The 22,537-nt window shown below is 37.3% G+C and overlaps 1 long non-coding RNA gene across 1 annotated transcript in view; it reads right to left on the reverse strand.

Annotated features, from left to right (window-relative positions):
* LOC147340234 (uncharacterized) overlaps window positions 1-22,223 on the reverse strand; it is a 73,940-nt gene extending 51,717 nt beyond the window's left edge. Inside the window, exon 1 of the long non-coding RNA XR_015158220.1 lies at window positions 21,897-22,223. This is a non-coding gene — a long non-coding RNA (uncharacterized LOC147340234). The remainder of the gene's footprint in view (window positions 1-21,896) is intronic.
* Window positions 22,224-22,537: the final 314 nt, after the last annotated feature.

Below are 22,537 nucleotides of genomic sequence, written 5' to 3' on the forward strand. Positions count from 1 at the left end.
ATACCAAGGTTTGAGAACCAAGGTTAACTCTTCAGATAGGTACTGTGTAAACAGAAATTTATTTTGTAATTATCATTTAAGTATATATATACATTAGGTATTTTCTTTTACATGTAAAATGTACTTCATTAAACTTTTTATGTAGTTCCTTTAATGGCCTTGTCTATACTTCTTAGGCATGAAAACCTCCGGTAGCCCAAACCTCTTGACCATGACTGGACAGAACTCAATATACTTTATGTGACAGTCTCCACAAGTCAGATTGTCCAGTCTAGTTTGAGTCAAAACTCCAAACTTGATTTAGCATTAAACTGTATTTCTCTCCCAGTTTAAGCCTGCTTCTGACAAGATATCTGCAATAGAAAAAGTGAGGTGTGATTGATATGGTTGACTTCTTTTTTTCTGCTTAAGTTCCCCTCCACTAACTGCTACACTCAAACCCACCACCATCATCAGTACTATAGTGATTCATCTACCTTTTTTCACTTAAGCTTTCTCTACAACTCATTCTCCACACAGCAGCCTCAATAATATTTGTTTTAATATTTTAATTTAAACTAATTTTTGGCTTATAGAAAAGTTACAGAAATAGTATGAGTGTTCCTTTTTTTTACCCATCATCCAAGTTTCCCTAATATACTGTTTTATATAACTGTAGTACCCTTATTAAAACCAAGAAATTCACTCCAATACAATACTATTAACTAAACTCCACCTGTTATTCTAATTTTAGTAGTTTCCCCACTGTCCTTTTTCTCTTCCAGGATCTTATTTCCAGCATCACATTGCATTTAGTTGTTGTTTCTGCTTTATCTCTTCCATCTATAAAAACTTCTTCACCCTTTCCTTATCTTTCATGATCTTGATACTTTTGAAAATCAGTTATTTTGCTAAATGTCTCCTGATTTAGTTTTTTCTGATGCTTTTCTACTGATTCGAATAGGGCATTTTGGTATGCCTTTATTTTAAAACTTCCAAAGTCTCCAGTACACTAAGAAAAAAAACAAACAAACTTGTACCAAGTCTGGTGTCATCTGACCCTTAATGTTTGTTCTTGATTCACCTTAAGTCACTCTGATCTGGCCACAGTGGCTATTGTGTTTTGAATTCTGCAGTAAGTAAACTCTGATAGAATCTAATGAACAAGATGTTTATTATGGAGCACCCTTAAGACCAACTCCTGTGAAAGGAAGGGAAGAAGGAGGAGCGGGCATGTGGAGAAACTGAGCTGCTATGTGACAGACTGGACTGATCCTACATGGAGCCCTGGGGCTAGAAATGGTCTTTGGGGTTGTCCTCCTTTGAAATGAGATAGCCAAGCCTTATACTCTCCACATGCATTGATCACTCTGGATATGATCCATCTTGGAAAAGACATGACCTTATTGGCAGGGCACCTGAAGGTGCCAACATTGAAAGTTGTTTGCCCTTAGCCCTTCCAGCAGCTGGGACAGTAAGTACTTCAATGAAGGGGGAACTTGGTGGAACAAGATAGTGTTACATCACATTGTCTTTAAGTTTAAGGTCTTTTTCCCTTTAGAAATTTTTATGTACTTGTCCTTCTAGCTGTTATGCATCCCATTGGTTGTCTGCATAGATGATTCATCCTCTTCCTTCAGAAATCAGCTAAAACATCAGTGCCACAGTGAGACCTTCCTGGCCTCCTTCTTCTTGCTTTGTGATTTATAGAAACATGCTTGTTTATTAACTTACTATCTTCCAATGAGGCTGAGAGCTCCGTTAAGGCAGGAGGCACATAAATTTGATTCAACTGTTTACCACCACTTAACATAGAGCCTAGCCCATAACAAAGCTTCAATAAATTGTTTTAAAATGAATGGATAACAAGATGAATGGATGAAATAAAATATACTAAATCTGGGTTTTCTCAGACAGAGCTTCAGAGTATGGTAAATAGTCACAGAGAACCAGGAAATGATATAGGGCATGTGGTGTGGTACAATCTCCTTAAATAAAGAGCTCAGGGAGTGGAAAACATAGTGAGAGACTCAGAAGTCAAGGAAAGTCAATATGTTGTTGAAGATATGTTTTAGTCTGCTCAAGCTGTCATGAAAAAAACACCATGGATTGAGAAGCTTGAACAACATAAATTTATTTTCTTACAGTTCTGGAGGTTGGAAATCCAACATCAAAGTGCCAGCATGTTCAAGTTCTGGTAAGGGGCCTCTAATTGATATGTAGATGGGCTGTCTTCTTGCTTGACTTGCTAGTTTGTCCTCTCATGGCAGAGAAAGAGGACAAGCTCTCTGGTGTCTCTTCTTTAAGGGCACTAATCCTATCATGAGGGTCCCAGCCTCATGACCCTACCTAATGATCTTCCAATGATCCTATCTCCAAATACTATTACATTGAGAGGGAGGGCTTCAACATATGAATTTTTGGAGGACACAATTCAGCCCATAGCAAGATGCAATTCATTTTGCATTGTTGGTTTAAAAGACTATTAACTTACATATTTTTGCATTAAGTGTATCTAAGAGACTCAACTTACTAACTTATTATCCAACTCTAAAGCATATAGTTAGTGCTTAAGGTATAACATCACTACATATTAAGTTTGAAATATTAAAGATATACTTCTTAGGACAACATGTGCTGTTGGTAATTGACTATGAGTAATATACTAACCTTTGAGAGTGCCAATTTTTAAATGTTCAGGTACATTAGAGTCTCTTGAGGATCTGGTTAAAATGTAGATTCCTGTGTTCCATAGCAGGTACTTCTGCCACTTCTGCTATAGCTGGTACTTCTGCCATTTTAACCAGAACCCCCAGGTGATTTTGCTATAGACGAGTAAGGATTACATCTTGAAGAATAACTGGCTGGTTAAGTCAGAAATAACTTGGTCCCTCAAAATGAATTCAAGTTTCTGCTGCCTCCTTCCTTGGCATGACTGCAATGGTAGCATTGTGACTGTCTAAGTTTCTTAAACAACAGAGAAAAAGGAAAGTTATTCCTGATGGCCAACAGAGCACTGCTTCCACTACAAAATCATGTGCACACACACACAGAGAAAGACAGAAACAGAAAAAGACAAAGAAAGAGAGAATTAGGCACCAGAATCTGATTGGGGTTGGGGGAGAGTTGGTAGGCAGCTCTGGGAAAGCTAGAAGATGGGTGTTGCCTAACACAGCACTGTCACTGAGTGAATAAACATAATGACTTAAAAAATTTTTAATCTTTGTTAATTAATACTTTTGGAGTAACTTTAAGTTCACAGCAAAACTGAAGTGAAGGCCTATGATACAGAGTGAAGTAAGCCAGAAAGAAAAACACCAATACAGTATAGGAGGAGAAGGGGACGACAGAGGATGAGATGGCTGGATGGCATCACTGACTCGATGGACATGAGTCTGAGTGAACTCCGGGAGTTGGTGATGGACAGGGAGGCCTGGCGTGCTGCGATTCATGGGGTTGCAAAGAGTCAGACACAACTGAACGACTGAACTGAACTAAACTGAACTGAATGCATATACATGGAATTTAGAAAGATGGTAACTATAACCCTGTATGCGAGACAGTAAAAGAGACACAGATGTAGAGAACAGTCTTTTGAACTCTGTTGGAGAGGGAGAGGGTGGGATGATTTGGGAGAATGGCATTGAAACATGTATAATATCATATATGAAACAAATCGCCAGTCCAGGTTCGATGCATGATACAGGATGCTTGGGGCTGGTGCACTGGGATGACCCAGAGGGATGGTATGGGGAGGGAAGTGGGAAGGGGGTTCAGGATGGGGGACGTGTGTACACCCGTGGCTGATTCATTTTGATGTATGGCAAAACAAATACAATATTGTAAAGTAATTAGCCTCTAATTAAAATAAATAAATTTTTATTAAAGAAAAAAACTGAAGTGAAGGTATAGAGATTTCCCATATATACTTTGCCCACTTCCCACATGAATAGCCTCCCCACCAATTATCAACATCCCCCACCCGAGGGGTACATTTGTTACCACTGATGAACCTACATTGAACATCAGAATCACCCAAAGTGCATGGTTTCCATTACGGTGTTACACATTTGGACAAATCTACAATGACATCTCTCCATCATTATAGTATCATGCAAACTATTTTCACTGCTCTAGAAATGTTCTCTGCTTCTCCTAATCATTCCTTTCCCACCCCAAAGCCTGGTAACCACTGATATTTTTACTGTCTCCATAATTTTATCATTTCCAGAATGTCATATAGTTGGAATCATACAGTATGTAGACTTTCAGATTGACTTCTTTCAATTAGTAACATGCATTTAAGGTTCCTATATGTTTTTTTAATGGATTGATAGCTCATTACTTTTTAGTGCCAAATAATGTTCCATTGTCTGAATGTGTCATAATTTATTTATCCAGTTGCCTACAAAAGGACATCTTGGTTGCACTGAACCTATGACCACATTGGGAATAACTGACACCTTGGCAACATTGAGTTTTCCTATTCATGAATAGTTTCCTCTGAATATACATGAACTTTCTCTCTATTGCTTAAGCACTTCCTTTTATTTAGTTCTTTGATTTTGTTCATCAGAGTTTTGTAGTCTTCCTTATATAGATCCTGTACATATTTCGTTAAATTTACACCTAAGTATTTCATTTTTGAGCATGTCCATATAAGTACTCTTGCCTGGAAGATCCCATGGACGGAGGAGCCTGGTAGGCTTCAGTCCATGTGGTTGCGAAGAGTCAGACATGACTGAGCGACTTCCCTTTCACTTTTCACTTTCATGCATTGGACAAGGAAATGGCAACCCACTCCAGTGTTCTTGCCTGGAGAATCCCAGGGACGGGGGAACCTGGTGGGCTGCCATCTATGGGGTCACACAGAGTCGGACACGACTGAAGTGACTTAGCAGCAGCAACAGTTGCAGCAGCATATAAATGGTATTGTGTTTTTAATTTCACTTGCTGATTTCTGGCATGCAAGAAAGTTGCAGGCTTTTGTATATTAACTTTGCATCCTGCAAGCTGGCTATAATTGCTCTTCCAAAGTTTTTTTTGTTGATTCTTTAGAACTTTCTACTTAGACAATCATGTCATTTGTGAACAAAGAAAGTTTTATTTTTCCTTCCCAATTTATATATATTTTGTTTCCCTTTCTTGTCTTATTGCATTAAGTAGAATTTTCAATATGATGTTGGAAAGGAGTGGAGGGGAGAGATATCTTTGCCTTGTACCTGATCTTACTGGAAAGCTTCTAGTTTTTCACCATTAAGTATGATGTTAGCTCTACTCATTATTAGTTTGAAAAACTTACCTTCTATTCATAGTTTACTGGGTTTTCATCATGCATTGTTGTCGAATTGTGTCAAATGCTTTTCCTGAATCAATTAATGTGACTATGATTTTCATTTTTAATCTGTTAATCTGATAGATTACACTAATTGATTTTTGAATGTTGAAGCAGTCTTGTATACTTGGCATGAGTCCCACTTGATCATGGGGAATACATTTTTTATACATTGTTGGATTTTATTTGCTAATATTTATTGAGGATTTTTGCATCTATGATCATAAAAGATATTGGTCTACAGTTTTCTTTTCTTGTAATTTTTTTTCTGGTTTTGGCATTGGTAGGGCATTTCTGGTTGGGCAATGGTAGCCTCATAGAATGAGTTAGGAAGTAACATTTCAGTTTCATTTTCTGAAAGAGATTGTAGAGGATTGCCATAATTTCTTTCCTAAATGTTTGGCAAAATTCATCATTGAATCCATCTATAGATCTGGTACTTTCTGATTTGGAAGGTTATTAATTACTGATTAAATTTCCTTGATGGCCTATCAGATTGTATATATCTTCTTGTGCGAGGTTTGGTTAATTATGTCTTTCAGGGAATTAGTCCATGTCATCTAGGTTATCAAGTTTATGGGCATAGAATTGTTCATACTATTCTTTTATCAAGCTTTCAATGTTGATAGAATCTGTAATAATGTCCCTTCTTTCATTTCTGATATTAATAATTTGTGTCTGCTTTTTTTCCTTAACCTGGCTAGACACTTACTGATTTTATCTTTTCAAAGAACCAAGTTTTGGTTTCCTTGATTTTTCTAATTGAGTTCTTGCTTTCATTTTCACTGATTTCTGTGCTAAATCATATTATTTCTTTTCTTCTGCTTACTTTGGATTTAATTTGCTCTGTTTTTCTAGTTTCCTAAGGTAGAAACTTGTTTTTTTCTTTTCTAATATATGCATTCAATGCATTTATTAGAAAAGATGCACTGCTTTTGCCACATCCCACAAATTTTGACAAATTGTGCCTTCATTTTCATTTAGTTAAAAATATTTTTTACTTCTCTTGAGACTTCTTTTGACCCGTGTGATTTAGAAGTATATTTTTAATCTTCACATATCTGGGGATAACAGCTTTTTAAAAAATAAATAAATGAAGGAAGACAGTTAAAGGCTTTTTCTTAATCTGATGTAGCCCAGCCCAGCACCACTGAGGCTCTCAAAATAAATGGGAGTTTAAGAATATTATTTTTATCTCCCTGCTGGACTTCTATGTTTAATAGGACTCACTTCTTTCCATACCCAAGAGCATTAATGGAATGCAGGGCAAGATTAGTTAACTTGAGGATGGAATTTAATTACCATAAATTTTAAAAGAACCACCACATTTGCTATGTGCAATGTGGAAAACTGGAACAAGTGAAATCCAGTTTGACTTCCATTATGATTAACACCATAGAAAAGATTATATTTCCTATTATTATTATCACTCAAGTGTTAATACACATATTTTAAAATCCACTCTAATCTGGTAATGGAACTGACCATGGAAAGTTGAATTACTTATTTTCTTGCTTTATCCATTTTATTGACTGAAAAGTTGCATTCATTTAATTAAAGGTTAATATTTAGTGCTGAAATAGCATGATGAATCATTTATAGAAATGGAAGGGAGAGATTAAAAATTAAACCAATCACTTTGTGTTAATCACTTAACTATTTTTAAATCTCATTTTAATGGAAGAGTAAGTTAACCTTCTATCCCCTGCCCCCTAGCTATGATTTCACTGTAGGTTGAAAGCTAATAAATAAGTAGTTTCCAGGTTTTCTTTTGTGATGAGAGAACCTTTAAAAAAAAAAAAGAAAAGAAACTATTGCTTAAAACATCTTTCTCTTGTGTGAGAAACAAATAAAATTGAATCTGATGATTATACTGTGTTTGCAAGAATTGTTTGTCAAGCCTGGGACTTTTTAGAAACAAGTATACAATCATTCATCTAATCTAAACTTTACATTTTTCTGTTTTCAGGTCAAACTCCCAAGAGTTTGAGGTCAGATTTTGATGGAGCACCCAGATGTCCTCAGCTGTCATGGAGAATACTTAACATATTTGCTTGCATATTTCCCCCATTATATTGGCAGATACTTAGTTATTAACAAAGAAGAAAGAGGTGGGTTAAGGAGTTAACCTAGCAATCACTGTAGTCTGAGGCCAAAACCATCCTTGACATGATCCAAAGCTTTTAGCTTTATTGTATTCTTTCAGAAAGAAGACATTGTCTCACATGTGACTAGTAAAATAATAAAAATAAGGATAAGAAGAACTAATGCCTATTGGGCACCTGATACCCAACTACACAAATGTGTGTGCACATGCATGCACACCCATACACCTTACTCCACCTCTTCTGTCTACCATAGTTGTCATCACCCCCTCACATAACCATTCACCTCCCTCCTGGTGAAAATCTTTCAGAGGGGCTTAGTGAAGCCTGCAGAAGTCTTTGGGATGCACTGGTTTGGTGTGAAATGCATTCACAGGTATGGAAATGTGGCTTTAACTAAGAGTTCTTCAGCTTGGACCAAATGTTTGCAGCATTATGTAAGGCACTGTTTGTACTTCAAAAAGAAGGATCAGCAAGGGAAGGAATGGTGCAAAATTATTTTCTTTGAGTTGTAGGGGAAATTTTTCTTTGTTCATAATAGCCCTATGAATAGAACAAATGTGGAAATATTGCCAGGACTGAAAAATCCCAGCCTATAGTAACTGCCAATCTTAGTGAACTTCCAGAGGACGAAGTACTGCTGTTTGACCCCAGCAAAAATTAGGAGGAAAAAAAACTTCCCTTACCCGTCATTATTTGGGAAAATACATGTGTTAAGCCCTCTGTGAGCAAGAGCTTCATGGGAAGTTAACACACAAATGGAGACAAAAAAGAGGTAACAACAGAGTTTTGTTTTCTATTATCTTTGGAATTTTCTCAAGTTTAACAAATGTTGAACATCCCAGAGGAATATTTTCTCAAGTTTAACAAATGCTGAACATCCCAGAGGAATAAACTCTAAGGCTAGGGAAAGATGGATACCAACAAGACATACCTTTTTCGTCTTTGCCAGGTTAAGGCAATACAAATAGCTCCTTCTGTTTCAAATGACCATGGATGCTGTCAACTAAAAATATAGTCACAACCCAAAAGTAGAGGGTTACTTTATTTGGTGGGAATGTTTAGGACTCCAAGCCTGGGAGACAGGATCTCAGTAGCTCTGAGAAAACTGCTCCAAGGAGGCAGGAGGGGGACTCAGGCTATATACAAATTTGCAACAAAGGGAGCAGGCAGTCTGAACATCAAAGATCAGATATCAAGTTAAAGAATTTAGCCTTCTTTGTATGGAAAGACGCAAGCCTCTGGGCTCACTGAATTCATTCCTTTCATATGCATCTCAGCTATCTGGGGTCAAATCTTGTTTCTTTTTTCACCTTGCCTCTTGCATTCCCCCAGCTCTTCAGCAATCACCCATCAGGGGTGGCAGCATCCGCTGGATCACAGTTTTAGGAGCTCTCATTCATGTTTGGAGACCAGAAATCAATGATGGCTGTGACAGTTCTTGTTTATTGATATGGCAGGAGACATTTTCATTTCACAGTGCTCTGAATAGACAGACTCACAAGCAATGTGTAACTAGAGCTGATTGTGTCAATGTGCCTGGGTAAAGTATTTTCATCAAGCCCTGAGCTGTGTTCCATGGTGCTATTGAATTAAGGTGCCCAATTACTTTGGGCAATCAATTTAACGTGCAGCCAAACAATGGTTTTATTTTTTTTTTTAGCTGAATTCGTTGATTATGTTACTGGATTGACTAAACTAACTGGCCACATTAGGACCAGAGGGGAAATGTTACATGCTCACCTAGAAGAAACTGTGGAAAAAAATTATTTCCTCACAATTGAGAAAAATCATCACTTTTTTATTATGAGAAATCTATACTGTTTGGGTTTCTTTAAAACGATTACTTTTTTAAACTACCCACTTTCATGCTCAGCATCAGGCAAAGTATAGGTAGTATAAAAACTGGACAAACCATTGCAGTTTCCGACCTCATGAAATTTACAGCTTAGATGACATGAGAGATTTGAATAAATAATTAGGCAAATAAAGAAATATGTACAATGACATTTGTGCTTTATACTTTAAAAAATGGAAAAAGCAATGCAAAATAACTTAAAATTTTTCCTTTTTCCTTCCTCCTTTCTGTTCTTCCTTTCCTTATTCCTTCCTACTTCCCCTTCTCTCTCTTTTTTCTTGTTGCTTGACTAGAGAATGTGTAGGTTGAAGGAGATTGCAATATGTAAATATGAGGTAAATCTAACAGACATCGTGAAAAGTTTCCTCAAGTTAAAAAAAAAGCTTGGGAAGAAGAAAAAATAGCAGGTGTAAGAAAGGGAGTGGAGCAAGGAAGGAAAAATACCAAAGATCCTATGAATTTCACTTAAAATATACACTAATGGAAATGAATGTCTTAGGTTGGTAAGCTTAGGAAAGTAAATCCAGAGGAAGGAAATAATTTAAGAAAGATTTTTTTTCCACTTTTCTATAAGTAAGAAGTTTTGTTTTATTATGTTTCTAAGCTGTTCTCACAAAGTTTTTCTATTGATAGAATTTTGGATGAAGTAATTAAATACTGGCTCAGAGGTATGAAATGTAATGTTCATGGTCACACATTGGGACAGAACTGTGTTGGACCTTTAGATCTCCTAATGCTTAAATTGGGGTTCTTTCTACTATATCACACCAATTCTAAGAAAGCTTTCCAGTGCAATGCATCACTATTTTTAAAGGGCAGCTTGGTTTACATATAATCAAATTGTCTACAGTGTGGCTCCTGGTTACGTGCAATCACAGTTCTGTCCTCTGACCAGCCCATCTTGTGGATGAGATTGGGAAAAATAACTGGGCAAGTGCAACTCTGTTCCTTCCTCCTTCTGGTATCTGCCTGCAGAAAACTGAGTTTCCATGGGAGAGGCTTGTGACAGGCAGACATTTCTCCTAAATGCCTTGATAAAGTATCAAGAAGCCTAGTCTGCATATGCTCAGTTGCTCAGTCATGTCTGACTGTTTGTGACCCCATTGACTGTAGCCCACCAGGCTCCTCTGTCCATGGGATTGTACAGGCAAGAATACAGGAGTGAGTTGCCATTTCCTCCTCCAGGGGATCTTCCCCACTCAAGGATTGAACTGGTGTCTCCTGCAGCTCCTGCATTGGCAGGTGGATGCTTAACCAGAGCCACTGGGAGTCACCTATTTAAGCTTCATTCTTCAAACAGCTTTAACAATAACAAAGCTGATAGTTTTATCTCATCTGTTGAGTCCTACAAGCTCAAATACTAGTAGAAGTCATCAGTAAATCTATCTGTGATTGGGCTTTCCTTTGTGGGAAGTTTGTAAATTATTAATTTAATCTCTTTAAATGTTTGCCTCTATTCAAATTTTCTATTTCTTCTTGAATCATTGTTGGTAGGTAGTGTCTTTCTAGGAATTTTCCATTTCATCTATGTTGTCTAATTTCTTGGTATAGTATTTCTTTATAATTCTTTTTTATTTCTGTAAGGTTGGTAGCAACGTTCTCTCTTTCATACCACCTTTAGTAATTTGAATCTCTCTTTTTACCTTGGTTAGTCAAGTTTGCCCATTTTGTTGATTGTTTTAAAGAGTCTGTGTTTAGTCTTGCTGATTTTCTCTACTTTGTACTCTCTTTTTCATGCAAGTCAGCTCTGATCTTTATTATTACCTTCCTTCTGCTTTCTTTGGGTTTAGTTTCCTCTTCTTTTTCTAGGTCCCTAAGGTAGAAGGTTAAGTTATTGATCTGAGATCCTTCTTTTTTTAAAATATAGATGTTGGAGCTATACATTTCTTTCTATCCATGGCTTTAGCTATATCTCAATTTCATTTACAATTGCAACAAAGAGAATAAAATTTCTAAGAATAAATTTAACCAAGGAGATAAAACACCAGTACTTAGAAAACTATAACATGCATATGAAAAAAATTGAAGGGAACACAAATAAATGGAAATATATACTGTGCTCATGGATTGGGATAATTAATATTGCTAAAATGTCCATACTATCCAAAACAATATGCAGATTCAATGCAAACCCTATCAAATACCAATAGCATTTTTCACAAAAGTGGACAAAAAATCCTGAATGACCAAATAAGCTGTGAGAAAAAAGAACAAAACTGAGGCATCATGCACCCTAACTTCAAATTATACTACAAAGCTATAGTAATCAAAACAGTATGGTATTGGGACAAAAAATAAACACATAGATTAATGCAACAGAAGAGAGCCCAGAAATAAACCTGTGCACATATAGTCAATTAATATATAGTGAAGGTGCAAGAATACACAATAGGGAAAAACAGTCTACTCAATAAATGGTGTTGGAAAAGTTGGACAGCTACATACAAAATAATACAACTGGACCATTCTCTTACACCATATACAAAAGTAAACTTAAAATGGATTAAAGACTTGAATGTAAGACCTGAAACCATAAAATTCCTAGAAGAAAGTGCACGCTGTCAGTTCTGTTTCGTATGTCTCCTCATGCAAAGACAACAAAAGCAAAAATAAACAAGTGAGATTACATAAAAGTATTGATAAAAAGCTTTTGTACAACAAAGAAAACCAAAAACAAAAGGCAATCTACTGAGTGGGAGAAGATATCTACAAATCGTGTATCCAACAAAGAGTTAATATCCACTATTTATAAAGGACTCATACAACTTTATATTATGAAAATGAAAAATCTGATTAAAAAAATGTACAGAGGACCTAAATAGATATCTTCCCAAAGAAGACATATAGATGGTCAATGAGCACATACAGAAAGACTCAACATCATTAATCATTAGGGAAATACAAATCAAACTACAATGAGATATAACCTCATACCTGTGTCAGAATGGCTATTATCCAAAAGATAAAAAATAATGTGTTGGTAAGGGTGTGTAGAAAAAAGTACTCTTGTACACTGTTGGTGGGAATGTAAATTGGTACAGACACTGTGGAAAATGATATGGAAATTCCTAAAAAGTTAAAAGTAGAACTGTTATATGATCTAGCAATTTCATTTCTGAATATTTACCCAAAGAAAAGAAAACCGCTAATTCAAAAAGATATACATATCCCAATTTTCATTGCAGCAGCATTAGTCAAGATATAGAAGCAATCTCAGTGTCTACTGATAGATGAATGGATAAATAATATGTGTTTTATATATATATATATATATAATATTATATATACATATATACACACAATGGAATATTAATCATGAAAAATGAAGTTTTATCTTTTGTGACTACGTGAATGGACCTAAAGGGTGTTATGCCAAGTGAAATAAGACAGACATAGAAAGAGAAATGCCATGTGATTTTACTTACATGTTAAATCTGAACAACAAAACAAAGGAACAAACAAAAGAAAACGAAAACACATTCACAGATACAGAGAAGAAACTGCTGGTTGTCAGAGAGGAGGTTAGGGGGATAGGTAAAATTAGAAAGGAGATTAAGAAGAACAAAGTTTCAGTTATAAAATAAATAAGTCATGTGTATGTGTAATATACAGAGTAGGCCATATAGTTAATAATATTGTAATATCTTAAATGGTGACAGATCATCTCATAATACATGTAAATGTTGAATCACCATGTTATATGCTTGAAACTATGTAGAATGTTATGTCAATTAAAAATAAATACATAGAGACACAGATGTATAGAACAGTCTTTTGGACTCTGTGGGAGAAGGAGAGGGTGGGATGATTTGGGAGAATGGCATTGAAACATGTATAATATCATATGTGAAATGAATCGCCAGTCCAGGTTCGATGCATGATACAAGATGCTTGGGGCTGGTGCACTGGGGTAACCCAGAGGGATGGTACGGGGAGGGAGGTGGGAGGGGGGTTCAGGATGGGGAACACATGTATACCCATGGCAGATTCATGTTGATGTATAGCAAAACCAATACAATATTGTAAAATAATTAGCCTACAATTAAAATAAATAAATTTATATTAAAAAAATAAAATAAATACATAAAGTGGTGCAGCCCCTTTGGGATATAGTTTTGTTGTTTCTCAAATAATTAAATATATAGTTACCATATGACCCAGAAGTTTTACTCTGAGGTATATCCTGAAGAGAATTGAAAGCCTATGTCCTCATAAAAGCTTGAATATGAATGTTCATAGCAGCACTATTCATAGAGCCAAAAATAGAAAAACCTGAATATCCATCACCTGAAGAATAGATAAACAAAATGTAGCATACCCATTTTATTGTTATTGTTTAGTTGCTAAGTCATGTCTGACTCTTTTGCGATCCCATGCACTGTAGCCCACCAGGTCCTCTGTCCGTGAGATTTTCCAAGCAAGAATACTGGAATGGGTCATCATTTCCTTCTCCAGGGGATCTTCCCAACCCAGGGCTCGAATCCACATGTCCTGCATTGGTAGGCAGATTCTTAACCACTGAGCCACCTGGGAAGCTGGCGTACCCACACAATGTAATATTATTTAGCCACGGAAAGGAATAAACTACTGAAATATGCTGCAACATGAATGAACCTTGAAACATACTAAGTCAAAGAAGCCAGATGTAAAATGCCACATATACCACATAATTCCATACCATCATTAAAAGCACTGAATTGCATGCTTTAAAATGTTGAACTTTATGGTATGTGAATTAGATCCCAATAAAACTATTATTTTTTAAAACATGAATAAGGTAACTTCACAACTTTTAAGAAAGTGCCCCAAGGACAAACTTCTGTCACCCACCTGGGAAGAGATGATTTTCTGAATATCAGGGGAATGCCAGAACCCACTGAGCCAACTGCATGTCCATCAGGACTCCTGGCATATACACAGTAGACACTCAGAATTTCTTGTTAAACTAAATTGGTTTCTACCAAATTCTCTCAGCGTGTCTATGGGAAAGTCAATTAGTCCCCTGCTGGATCACTCTGATACCTATCCTGTCTACCTGGATGATAACTACCTCAGAAAAAAATATTTTTTCACTAACTGTCCTCAATTCACTCTCTCAGTTGTGTCCGACTCTTTGCAACCCAATGAACCACAGCACGCCAGGCCTCCCTGTCCATCACCAACTCCCGGAGTTTACAGACACTCATGTCCATTGAGTTGGTGATGCTGTCTAACCATCTCCTCCTCTGCTCTGTCGTCCCCTTCTTCTTCTGCCTTCAATCTTTCCCAACATCAGAGTCTTTTCAAATGAGTCAGCTCTTCACATCAGGTGGCCAAAGTATTGGAGTTTCAGCTTCAACATCAGTCCTTCCAATGAACACCCAGGACTGATTTCATTTAGGATGGACTGGTAGGATCTCCTTGCTGTCCAAGGGACTCTCAAGAGTCTTCTCCAACACCACAGTTCAAAAGCATCAATTCTTCTGTGCTCAGCTTTCTTTATAGTCCAACTCTTACACCCATACATGACTACTGGAAAAACCATAGCCTTGACTAGATGGACCTTAGTTGACAAAGTAATGTCTCTGCTTTTTTTTTTTTTTAATTCAATTTTAATTTAAAAAAAATTATACATGTGTTCCCATCCTGAACCCTCCTCCCTCCTCCCTCCCCATACCATCCCTCTGGGTTGTCCCAGTGCACTAGCCCCAAGCATCCAGCATCGTGCATTGAACCTGGACTGGCATCTCGTTTCATACATGACATTTCACATGTTTCAATGCCATTCTCCCAAATCTTCCCACCCTCTCCCTCTCCCACAGAGTCCATAAGCCTGTTCTATACATCAGTGTCTCTTTTGCTGTCTCTGTCTAGGTTGGTCATAGCTTTTCTTCCAAGGAGCAAGTGTCTTTTAATTTCATGGCTGCTGTCACCATCTGCAGTGATTTTGGAGCCCCCCAAAATAAAGTCTATCACTGTTTCCACTGCTTCCCCATCTATTTGCCATGAAGTGATGGGACCAGATGCTATGATTTTAGTTTTCTGAATGTTGAGCTTTAAGCCAACTTTTCACTCTCCTCTTTCACTTTCATCAAGAGGCTCTTTAGTTCTTCTTCACTTTCTGCCATAAGTGTGGTGTCATCTGCATATCTGAGGTTATTGATATTTCTCCTGGCAATCTTGATTCCAGCTTGTGCTTTATCCAGCCCAGCATTTCTCATGATGTACTCTGCATATAAGTTAAATAAGCAGGGTGACAATATACACCCTTGACTGTCCTAGTGGATATGAATCTGATTTGTTCTACCTCCAATCAAGCTCCATTTATAACCATGCCCAGCAAATATCTTTTTAACTACCTGTCCAGTGAACTCAGATGTATGGAGAGGCAATATTGTCTTATATAAGACCATGAGAGTCCAAAGCCCTCACTGTTTCCAGCTTAGATAAATAGTAAAACATGGCTTCCTCTTTCTCATCGACCCTCTTTCCAACATCACACTGCAGAAAGAGTCATTTTTTTTTTAAAAAAATGTAAATTGGATCCTGCCTCTTCCTTTCTCCGTTGCTAACACAAATTAAATGCTTAATGTCAAGTACATTTCTAAGCCGTTTATGTTTACTGACTCATTAAATCTTCCCAACAATAAATATTATTCTTATTTTATAGATGAGCAGGGTAAGGCACAGAAAGGTTAAGCTGCTTATCCAAGATAATACATCCTTGAAGAGGTTGGGGTGAGAAATGAGCCTAGACAACGTGTCTCCGGAGCCCCTGACTTCAGCATGACACCATCTCCCTCTCAATGGCTATTCATTCCACTGAAAGTAGAATCTTTACCATGGTTTTCAAGGCCTGCATGATGAGGCCCCTGCTTTTCCCATCTCTTAATACCACCCAGTACCTGGGATCATCATGCTGCCATCACACTGGCCTACTAGTTAATTAATTCCTTGTATGTGCTAAGCTTTTCCCACCTTGCACCTTTGTACTTTCAGTTTTCTCTGTAATGCATTTCCTCTCCTCTCCTTCCCTCACATGTCTCGTTGTTTAAATGTTATCATATCAGGAATCTTCCCTTACCATTGTCTCTTGAGAAATACCCCCTCTTCAGCTCTCTGTCTTCAAACCATCCTTTGCAACCTCCTAATTTTGTTCAGATCACTTTTCTCAGAGTGTTTACCAGATTGTGAACTGCCTCCCTTGCTGGACTGTGGTATCTTAAAGACAGGAACTATTTGGCTGGTTCATCTGGCACCTAGCTCTCTATCTGTCACAATGTCAGCACTTAATCAAAATTGGCTTAATGAAGATGAAGAGGACTTAATCCATACCTTTGTTATAAGTCTTAATGACTTATATTGCCTTTGTTTTGAACCCCTTAAATCCAGACTCTATTTTGTTCATTTTTGTGCACTTCATATCTTGTATTCAATATGCTTTAATATATATTGAAAAAGAGAATGAAAAAGGAGTGAGTCATTAAGGATGGATTTGTTAAGTAAGGCTTCATAGAAGAGGTATACTTAAATGACTTATTCTTAATTTGCCAAAAACACTTTTTCAGACATAAAAGACCCACATTTTTAGGGCTCCTTATGAAGCAAACAGTTCTTGCTAAACAACATATCAATCATTCAAATGTAACTGAGAAAATACCATATGGGTACTTTTATTGCAAAAAGCCATGGGCTTAAGTTATATGTGAACCTACAGAAAAGGATAATTTTGCCAAATATTTAAATAGTGACAAGGTGTTAATGCTGGTTTCCAAAGCCCCAAAGTGGCAGACTAAATCTACACACACCTTCTGAACTTGATCAAGAGCCAGCTGACTTAATTTTCAACAATTGTAGCTGCGGGAAATCAATTCTTTTTCAATTCGAATGAGTGATCAGGAAGACAGAGATGAATTAAATAGGTTATTGTGTAGGCTGTTCATTTCACTCATGGTTAATTAACCTATATCTCATTATTCTTATAATACAGTGCTTAGAGATAAATATCTCTGAAGTCAGAGTTCAGGATTAGAAGCCCAGCTCTATCATTTACCTGCTGTGTGACTTCAGATAAATTATTGTCTCAGCTTTGGTTTCCTGGCTTGTAAAAATGGTGCTAATGATAATACCTGCCTCAGTGAATTTAAAATGCTTCACATAGTGCTCGGGACACAGAAATTCTTTAGTAAGTATTGCATGTTAGCAGTAGTATTTTGAGTCATGTAGTGAAGGAAACAATCAGCTATCAAGAGATTTGAATTTTAGTATCAGTTCTGTGTAAAGCGTCTGCCTGCATGCAGGAGACCTGGGTTCAATTCCTGGGTCGGGAAGATCCCTGGAGAAGGAAATGGCAACCAACTCTGGTACTCTTGCCTGGAAAATCCCATGGACAGAGAAGCCTGGTAGGCTACAGTCCATGGGGTCTCAAAAGAGTCGGACACGACTTCACTTACACTTTCACTGCCACTGCCACTAATTAGTTACAGGACTTTGGGCAAATTCTTTGGTTTGGTCACTTTCCTCTTTGATAACATGAGGGTGTTTACATGATTATTTGTTTCAAGTATCCAACTAAAACAATAGTGTCTTAACAACAATAATTCATTATTCTTGTAATTAACTCTTTGGGTTGACTGGCAGCAACTGGGAGGTTCTTTTGCTCTATGTAGCATAGCTGAAGTTACTCAAGTAGTTGCATTCATCTGGGGGTTTGGCTAAGTCAGTAACATGGAAAGTGGGCTTTCAACCTCCAGAGTCTCTCTCCTTGAGTCCTTTCCTCATTCCATAGCCTAGTTCAAGTGTCTTTACAACAATGTTTTCAAGCTGGAGTGTTCCAAAAGGACAAATCCCAATGTGAAGGCTTTATCAAGCCCCTGTGTCATCCTGCTTACCGATGTTCCATTGGCCAAAGCCAGTCAGATGGCCAAATCCAAGCTAGTTTTTAAGAGACCTACACAATGGCATGAATACTAGGAGGTGTGCTTCATTGGAGTCCACCCATGTAACTGTCTACCCCACAATGACTCCAGATTTTCTTCAGAGTCAGCATACTCCAATTTAATTATCCAGCATTTAGTAACCAAATTTCTTTCTACGATTCTTTCCATTTTGTAATTTTGCTTCTCAATAACCTATTGTTTCTGTATTATGGAGCCATCATAGGTTGAGTTCTCCTGTATTTAAAAAAAGCTGTAAACAAGTGTCCCAGTTTTATTTTTATTGCTGTAGTTTTCCCTATCTGTTGATGTGACCCCTAATTTCCCTAGGTCCAATATACTTTAAAATGTTACTTTTCAATCACTTAACTGCTACATATGATTACCCATCCATAGAAATGTAAGCACCTTTTTTTAAGCCTCCTTTAGTCCATTCTCTTCCCCACCTCTATTCTCCTTCTCTAGAGTCCTGAGAGGTTCTTACATAACGTTTTGCAGCTCTAGCTGTTCAATGTTTATGCAGGTCTAATATTGCTCTTTTGAGGAGCTTTCCCCTTACATCCTACTGGGAACAAAACAGAGGCGGCTCTCTTCACATATAATGTTCAAGGGCGGCTCTTGCATCACATGTTTCAGCAAACAGTGATCCTATGCCTCTTGATGCTAGGAGAATTCCTAAGCTTCTATCCATCTGGATGCCTTCTAGAGGATGTGTGGGTTCAGGAAAACCCTCGTCTCTCCAGCTGACAGTCCCATGTGCATTAATGTCATTGCACCCACTATGCTCTTTGTAACCTACCCACATTTCAAAAGGTGTACATCAAACCACTGTTCATAAGAACAAGCTGTTTTACACTATCCCATTGCTCACATAAGGACTTTATGCAAGGGATGGGTTTTTCATATCAAAATGCCCCATTTTAGTCTCTGGGAGAGTCATTTCAAGTTAAAGTGGAAACCTAGCAACTATCTGGTTAATGGGATCAATTTAGGCAGCAGGAGGTCTGGCTGAGTTACAGAATTTAGCATTTAGCAACAATGAAGAGTTTGGAGTTAGGCATTCCATAAGGTCAAAAAAGGCTTGTGAAAAGGCATTTCAGGAAGCTCAACAGTCACTTCCCTGGGATTCTTCTCCTTACAAATCAACAGAACAAAAATCCCACAGATCTTATCTGATAATTACTACTAACTATGTCGTAATATTTTCCTAATATTATCCAACTTGTCTGTCATTCATAAAACACAGAATAGAACTAGGGCGGTTCTTTCAAAAAAGCATCATGCCAAGAAGTTAACTAATATCTCAACTTGTCACAGCTTCAAGAGAGCACATAGAGTGCACTGATGAAGTTTTTTGAAGCTATGCATTTTGTAAAACAATATGGATCCATTAATGATATAGCAGCCCTGAATACAAACCATCTGACTTGTGTGCTCCTTTCTGAAGACAGATTAAAAATATATTCTCGTCATTAATTTGCTCACTTTTAATTTAATGTAAATATATCTGAGGTTAGCATGTGTTTTGCAAAGAATTCAATGACCAGTAAAAATTAAATGTTCCAAAAAGTCTCACCTCTATGTAAATGATACAAGAATCATTTATAGGATTGTTGCTTACCTGTATTAATATATTTTAATAAAGTCATTTTGAAAAAACATTTTAATGAGAGGGACACTAGAAAGAATAAGTTAAATACATCAGAATATAAAATATATTCCTGTTGTATCTGTTTCTAACAGTACTGCTTAATGGAACAACTTTCAGTTTAAAAAGACTAAGATTTTGTGTATGCACAGAAAATATCTGGGAGAATCTATAAGAAAATATTAACTGTGTTTGACTCTGGAAAAAGAAACAAGGGGTGGCAGGGAAATTTACTTCACAGTTTATGTACTCATCATAGTGGATTTTATAACATTGTCATGCATTACTGTATCATAGAAAATGAGTCGATAAAGACAAACCTAAATTTTAAAAAATTTTATTAACCTTGACCCCAGGTCAAAAGCAGAATTTAATAGGGATCTAATTTATAGAATTCTTAGAATTTGAGTTGGAGAATTTTGAAATCATCTGTCCCATTACATCATCTGTTTCTAAACCAGTACTGAGTTTATTCAGTTTGCCTAACACTAAATACAACTACATTCCAATAGAGCTAAAGAATGTGTGTAGCCCTTAGAATTCACCTTAATGGAATTTGACCTACAGTTGAATATGCGTGGTGTAGGTTTCAGCTTTAGCCTTTAGTGTCGTTAAGTGTTGAGATCATTCCTTGAAGGTATGGATAGGATGGGTAGGATAGGTGTTTGCTTACTAGGGTGACCCTGAGGGCACTAGAAAAGTTCTTTCCCATCTTCTTCCTAATTTCCAAATACATTCCAGTACAGATTCAGATTTCTGAATGAAAACACTGACATTTACTGAAATGCACATGTCCTTGTGAGAAGTAAGCAATGAAATATAACCACAAAGAAGAACTGATTCTACTGATTCTTTCCTGAAAGTTGGGAAAAAAGCAGGTGGGGAAGGGAGAAGAAAAACTGGGGTACCATAGAGACAAAAGAGAATACCAAAAAAAAGTTTGGCCTGCTTCACTCTTCTGCCTACCAGTCATATTGCTGTGTAATAAGCTTTAGAAAATGGCTTTTAATGATAACTCGAGACTTCCTAAAACTTAGCAACACTAGCAAACTTAGCTTGAAAACCATATAGTGACTACTGAGTATCATAGTCGAGTGGTAAAGAGAAATACTGAACAACTGGAAGGAAAGCTACGAAGAAGTTCAGGATGCTATGGGAAAGCACGTGTGTGTATGTGTGTGCGTGTGCATGTATGTGTGTACAGACACATGAACACACAAAGTCTCCTTGTTAACCACTATTTATCATTTAGGACTTCAGGGATCGAGCCCCTAACTCCTGGTGGTGGTGGTGGTTTAGTCGCTAAGTCCTGTCTGACTCTTGCCACCCAATGAACTGTAACCTGCCAGGCTCCTCTGTTCATGGAATTCTCCAGGTAAGAATACTGGAGTGGGTAGCCATAACCTTCTCCAGGGGATTTTCCGGACCCAGGGATCAAACACACATCTCCTGCACTGCAGGCAAATTCTTTACAGACTAAGCCACCAGCTCCTGGTGGCTCCTTAAGGAAGCCACCAGCTTCTTTAAATACCATGGCATACTGACTGAATACGCATCTCTCTGTCTTTTCAGCACTGTACTGTAATTACTGTTTTTCTTCTCTTCTTCACTAAACTATAAGAATCTCTGGGCAGTGGCGATGTCCTCCATCAGAATCTCCTCCTACACCATGCTTGGAATATAGCAGGTGTGTGATACATTTTTGTTGAATAAATGAAGGAAGGAAATGAAGCAGCATAACTGCATTTTAACACAAGAATAAAAAACATCTCTCTAAATGGAACACAAATTTCTAAAGAATTATGGATGCATCTCTCTCCCAACAATGATTCTTATGAGCTCTCCATGGCTGTGGCTTAGGTGTGAGTCTATCAGACAGCATTGACAGCACTCTACTTCGCTGTTGTCCAGGAAAAAAGAATTCTAAGTGATACTTATTAAAGAACTCTTGGATTTTTGCATGAGTATTAAGATTTGGAGTTTATGGGGAAGGATGGTTAGGCAATGAACTGAAAATAATAGAAGAAAAGAATAAAAAGGAATGGAAAAGACCAACCTGGGTGGTGAAAACCAGGGTGAGAACCGAGAGAACTGGCAGAATCTCTAGGGAAATCTTGTGTTAGCTTGGCTCTTCCCACTTCAAGTCTACACACGTCTCTGGAACTCCCTGAAGCCTTTTGTGGGGAAAAACCCCACCTACGGGTTCTGGATGAAACGTTCCTCCAGACCTCCAGAAATGAGTCCTCCCCTGGTCTTCCAATTACTCATTTCCTGGAAAAGTCATAGCTGGTCTATCCTGACCTTCAGAGCCTGAAGGAGTGCAGATTCATCTTCCAAATTCAAGAAGAATTTACAAAAATCACTCAGAAAAGCCTCAAAAGCCAATCTCTCTTCTGCTTTATCTATCAAAAACTCTATGAACATTTTTACTGATTCTTTCTTTGGCTGGTTCTGGATGAATCAGCAGGAAAACAGTGACTTCACTGTCAAGTTGAAATTTAAATCTGCAAAGGACGTTATTTCTAGTTTTGAAACACTGGACTCAGAACTTGAATGTAAAGTAATGATACACCCTTTCTGGCCTTATATAAAGTCATCCTTATAACCTATAGCTTGGCATGATCTCTAGTTTTAGTGGTGCTGTTATTAGCTATATTTCTTTATTTGCCACAACAACTCTAGTCTTGTTTTCCACCT

The sequence above is a fragment of the Bos grunniens genome, chromosome X, assembly GCF_055505025.1.
Source record: "Bos grunniens cultivar Pamir isolate PY7600 chromosome X, Bosgru_T2T1.0, whole genome shotgun sequence".
Classification (NCBI taxonomy): domain Eukaryota; kingdom Metazoa; phylum Chordata; class Mammalia; order Artiodactyla; family Bovidae; genus Bos; species Bos grunniens.